A 6,000-nucleotide genomic window follows, 5' to 3' on the forward strand; every position below is an offset into this window, starting at 1 on the left:
AGTCTCTACGCCTCGGTCTCTGGGCCGAACGTCATCTTCGGTCTCTCAAGGCGGACTACATCACAGGAGCTTCGAACGTTCAGGCGGACGCCCTCAGTCGTCACGTTCTGGATCCGGGAGAATGGAGCATTCCTCAGCCCCTTTTTCGGGAGATCACGGGCAGGTTTGGGACTCCTGTTGTCGATTTATTCACCACCTCTTCAAACCACCGGGTTCCCCGGTTCTTCTCCCGGTATCTGGACCCTCGTGCGGAGGCCACAAACGCCCTCCGCACTCCTTGGCCGTCCGGCCTACTCTATGCGTTTCCCCCTCTGCCTCTTCTGGCTCGGGTGGTTCAGAAGCTCCTGGACGAGAGGGCAGAACTGATTCTCATTGCCCCGCACTGGCCTTGTCAACCGTGGTTCACGGACCTGTGCTCCCTGTCTGTAGCGAATCCATGGCGCATTCCTCGACGCAGCCTATCTCTCTCCCAAGGGGTTCTTCAGCATCCGGACCCAACGAGCCTCCAGTTGACCGTTTGGAGGCTGAGCGGCGTCTGTTAGCCAATGCTGCTGTTCCTCCGCGGGTCATTTCCATTATGCAGGCGGCCCGCCGCGGTTCTACTACGCGAATATATCAGGCAACCTGGAACTCTTTCTCCTCCTGGTGCGGTCGCTCGGGGATAAATCCGATGACGGCCTCAATCATTGCAGTCCTTTCCTTTCTTTTGGAGGGTTTTGACGCTGGGTTGGCTCCTTCCACTCTGCGCCGCCAGGTGGCGGCGCTTTCGACGGTGTTGACTTGTGGATCCAAAGAATCTCTCGCCCACCATCCTCTCATCAGGACCTTCTTACGAGGAGCGTCCAATTTACGGCCTCCGGTGGTCCATCGGTTTCCGACGTGGAATTTGAATTCAGTCCTCAGAGCTCTTACTGACTCTCCCTTTGAGCCCCTCCGGGAGGTCTCTCTGCGTTTTCTGTCTTTCAAAGTTTTGTTTTTAGTGGCGATCACCTCGGCTCGTCGTATATCTGAGTTGGGGGCTCTTTCAATACGCCAGGATCTTTGTATTTTCCATAAGGACAGAGTGGTACTCCGCCTTGACCCAGCCTTCCTATCCAAAGTCAATTCCCTTTTTCATCGGTCTCAAGAACTGGTCCTGCCTAACTTTTGCCCTCGTCCTTCTCATCCCCTCGAACGATCCTGGCATACTCTAGATGTACGTCGAGCCCTCCGCATCTACCTTTCTCGGACAAGTTCATTCCGTAAAACGGAGGCGCTGTTCGTGTCCTTCCAGTTGGATTCCATTGGATCCCGGGTATCTGGCTCTACCCTAGGTCGTTGGATTCGGGCCACTATTGCAACCGCTTATCAACGGCTTCATCTGCCTGTGCCTCCTCGAATTACAGCTCACTCGACTCGGAGTGCGGCGACCTCGGCAGCCTGGGCCACCCGCGCTTCGGTGGATGAGCTGTGCCGGGCGGCCACCTGGACGTCTATCACGCCCTTTATCCGGCATTACAGAGTTGATGCGTTTGCCTCTTCGGATGCTGCCTTCGGCCGTCGAGTCTTACAGGCGATTCATCGTTCCTGACTCCTTCATCGGCCGGCGCGACTCCTTTCCCGCCCTGGAGGACATTCAGCTCTGGTATGTCCCCAAGGTGACAGCCATTCCCCTACTATGCGGAGAATGGACGTTGGACTTACCTGATACGTCCGTTCTCGTTGTAGGGGAACGGCTGTCACGCCCTCCCTTGCTGGTCCCACGGGGTGGGAGGTGTACTAACTCTTTCTCGTTCCAGGGAGACACGTCAGTCTACATCTACGCCCTCGCCGAAACACTGGATAGGAGGGCGGAGCTAAGCTAATTTTGTAGACTCGGTCACATGCTGCATGGCTATGTCGGACCCAAGGTGACAGCCGTTCCCCTACAACGAGAACGGACGTATCAGGTAAGTCCAACGTCCATTCTGCACATGTGGCCAAGAAAACTGCAGGAAGCTCTCCAGACAATTAACAAGAGTCAAGACTGAAGGCACTGGAACAGAACAAAATTACAACAGAGTACACATGACAAATCAAACACCAGGAGTGCCGCTCCTAAGTAATACCTTATATTCAAGTGTTCTGGACAAACAGATCAAATAAATTGAGTAATCTTCTTTGGAACATGTCACATTTACCAGCTAAGAGCACAGAGAGAAGAAGTTGCCCACCATGGTTGGACATGCAACTCTACTACCTGGTTACTACCAAAAGTACTGAGGCCTGAAGTAGTTCCAAAATCAGTGAATGTTCCATGATTGCTACCGTGTTTCCCTGAAAATAAGACCCTGTCTTATATTTTTTGAACCTCGAAATAAATGTTTGGCCTTATTTTTGGGGAGGTCTTATTATTTTGGGGTGCATGGAGTAAGATGGGGCTCCTCTTGCCGTCTTACCTGATTTCCAGCTCTACATTTAAATATTTTCAGGGAGGGCTTATTTTCAGGGGGAGACTTATTTTAGCACATGCGCTCAAAAGCCTGATTGGGCTTATTATCAGGGGATGTCTTATTTTCGGGGAAACAGGGTAGTAAACTGAAATGTGAAAATAAATAACATAATAAAATAATCCTAGAATTAAAGTACAATGCAAGGATAGAAGGATGGCGCATGCTTTTTAAATCTGACACTAACAGTGGACAAAATTAAATTAGTTAGAATTAGAATTGTAGTTTTTATGAATAGTGTTTAGAATAGTGTTTAGATCAGCTAGACTTGACAGTTTCATCTGCACAATATAACTCTTAATTATCTTTAACCTGGTTAGCTGTATGTGTGTGTATTAGTGCAATACTAAGATAGTCTGATACAGTAATTTACCATTCCACATATTCTGCAATCCAGGAAAAATGCATTAATTTGATTACCAGGTTATTTATGTTATTTCTATTATATTACCAGGTTATTTATGATGTGTGAACAGTTTTAAGAACTAATGTACATCCCGCCCATGTTATCGCATTTTGATTGTTTTTCTAACCATTTCTACTTTAAATATGATTTCCCCCCAAAAAAAGTACAAAAATCAATGTTAAGAATTTTGAACCTTCTTTCTCAAATAACAGAATGATGCTGTTCATATGATGAAAGCAGATTTTGATTTTTAAAAAATCAAACTATGCAATTAAATTCAGAGAAGTGCAAAGAACATTGGGCAGCCATGATCTGATCTCCACATTAGCCTGGGCCATTTGGCAAATGAACTCACTTTGAGTTCCCAGTGAGCCAGCCAAAGGAGCAAGGATTCTGGTAGCTGTATTTAAACCAACTGCTTTCTTCATATTGTTGTGGCCCGCTGGCAGCCAGCAGAGCTGGCAGCAGATTCGGACAGTGAGGAGGTTGGGGAGGAACTTGGATCAGTCCTGGGGGCTGGGGAAAGCTCGGACGAGGGCTCTGCATTGGAGGCAGAGAGAGAGTTAGACAGTAGCGAGGCAGAGGAACAGCTGGAGCCAGTTCCCAGTGTGCGCATGCGCAGAGCCGCCAAAAGACAAGAATAACTCAGAAAGCAGGGTAGACTTGGGAGTAAGGCCACACTTTGGAGATGATTGGCCCCTCCCATAGGACATAAAAGAGGAGCGAACGGGATGTGGGCTTTTGCAGGGAGCAATTAGTTCATCTCGTTTCAAGATTGGAAAGTTCTGTTTGTGACTCTAATAGACTCAGTGCCAAGTTTGGCCTTGCTCTGCATTTGGAAATTGGTTCTCTGGCAGCGTTCCAAGTGAGATAAGGTGGGGGTTGGTAAACATTCCTCTGAAAGACTGTTTGCCAAAGCCTTATTGACTGTGAATGAACGAAATTCACAGTCGTGTTAATAAAAGAGGTTTTACCAGGATTAAGACTTTGCTTCCTGCTTTCTAAGGAAGCCTAGGTCAGAACATATATTACTCAATGGCAAAGAAGAGACCACATCACTCTGAGGAAATGTGACCGAAATGAAGAGCAATTGGTAGTGGGCATTAAAGACCTTTTTCCCCTAGAAGAGATACTTCAGGAACATAATGGCCCAAAACACAGAGAGAGCCTTTGTTTTGCATTTCTATCTGAGCATTCATTGGCAAGATCTAGTGCAACAGTATACAGAACTGCAAAATAAAATATGCAAGAATATTTCTACCCCATGTTCTGCCAGAAGTTTGTTATAAGACCATCTGGACTGTTTTCATTTATCCAGCTGCATTTCTTGAGTTTTTGCATTTTTAATCAGCACATCATTCAAAAATGGCAGTGTGATTTTTTTTTTAAACTTCTTCAATTCCACTTAAAACACTGAGCCTGAAACAAGGTACCTGGTTTTCAAGTTATGGCTTTCATTTCATGGAAGACGTATTATAATCTGAACACTTCCTGTTCCATTCTCCCATGTTTCTAATTGCTTTTCTCTTGTCCTCTGCTTCTCTTTTTCAGGTTTCTGTGAACACAAATGAGAGATCAACGAAGGAACATCAAAGAAGGGCAAAGTGATAGCTTCTAAGAGGAAAGATTAAGAGAATTTACACAGAGAAATTCCTATTGGTAGATAACTGTGATTCAAACTGGCCGCCTGAGTTGCTTGTTGCTATATTATCAGCAAGTTGTAAACTCTTAGCAGTTCATAAACTTGAAGGAGAAAATACAAGGGCTAATTCGAGAGACTTGCAGACAAGAATCACCTTCCCAATGTACTAGTCTACCTGTTGATGTCAGTACTTAAGTTGAGGTACTCCTTGACCATACCTGAGAACAACGGAATCATTTAGAGAGTGTAGACCCGGGATGGTAAACCTATGGCACGCAGCTCCCTCTCTGATGGCATGTGAGCCGTCACTCCGTTCAGCTTCGCTGCACATGCACACGCACTCCCACCTACCAGCTGATCTTCGGGTCTCTGCCACGCATGCGCAGGAGGCCGTGGTGCATGCAGGGGGCTGTGCGCACATGCGGGGGAGGAGGGCACATGCAGGGGGGCATGCGCTCATGAGGGGGGCGGGGTGTGTGCAGGGGGTCCATGCGCACATGCACAAGGCGTGTGCAGGGGAGCCATGCATTCATGCGCAGGGGAGGGATCCATGCAGGGGGCACCGTGTGCATTGCATTTTGGGGGTTCGGGCACATGCATGCTTTGGGCACTCGGTCCAGAAAAGGTTAGCCATCACTGGTGTAGACCATGGGTGTCAAACTCATGAGGATCATTGAGGATTGCATCAGGGTTGTGTCTGACCTTAGTGGGGCGGGGGTTGTGTGTGCCAGGGGCATGACCAGCTCACGGTCACTCATCAAGGCTCCGTTTTTGACTGTGATAGCCTCCTGAAGCCCTCTGCCAGTAAGAATGGAGCTCAGGGAGGCTGTGCGCATCCCGCCTGGGCTTTGTTTTCACTGGCAGGAGGCTGTCATGGCTGAAAACAGAGCACAGACAGGCCGCGTGTGGCCCTCCTGCGCTCCGTTTTGGCTGGCAGAGGCACTGCAGGCCAGTTCTTCACTGTTTTCAGGGGAGCCCTGCAGGCCAGATCTAAGCACCCCATGGACCAGATCTGGCCTCCGGGCCTTGAGTTTGACATCCCTGGTATAGACCAAGTTAGGAAGCATATACAGCCTCGTCCTCCACTAACAGAAGGAAAGAACCAGGGAAGAATTTAGAAGAAGCAGTGAGGTGGCTACACCATGATTTCCCTGTGCCTCGGTGTCTTCCACCTGAGATGGGTGCCTCTTTCTATCCAGAAGAAGAACTAGTTCTCAAAAAGGTAAACACTGAAAAAGGAGCATTGGCTATCTGTCGATTTCCAAACCCAGTTCAACCTGTTGGTGCTTATCTGCCTTTATCAGCCTGGATAAACTTACTAACAAACCTACTTTATGTATATAATGGTCAGGAGTTAATCATGTCAGCCATGCCTCTGATACATTCCAGATGCTGGTATGCTATGAATTCATCACATGGCAGCTATGCAATTGTGTTTAAATAATTTGCACTCAACTATACTGAGTTGAAGAGAACTATTTACC

The 6,000-nt window shown here is 47.8% G+C and overlaps 1 long non-coding RNA gene across 1 annotated transcript in view; it reads left to right on the forward strand.

Moving 5' to 3' along the window:
* Positions 1-5,738, forward strand: part of LOC148116770 (uncharacterized) — a 33,308-nt gene extending 27,570 nt beyond the window's left edge. Inside the window, exon 3 of the long non-coding RNA XR_015731320.1 lies at positions 4,426-5,738. This is a non-coding gene — a long non-coding RNA (uncharacterized LOC148116770). The remainder of the gene's footprint in view (positions 1-4,425) is intronic.
* Positions 5,739-6,000: the final 262 nt, after the last annotated feature.

This window comes from Pantherophis guttatus, chromosome 1 (genome assembly GCF_059756535.1).
Source record: "Pantherophis guttatus breed Tessera chromosome 1, ASM5975653v1, whole genome shotgun sequence".
Lineage (NCBI taxonomy): Eukaryota > Metazoa > Chordata > Lepidosauria > Squamata > Colubridae > Pantherophis > Pantherophis guttatus.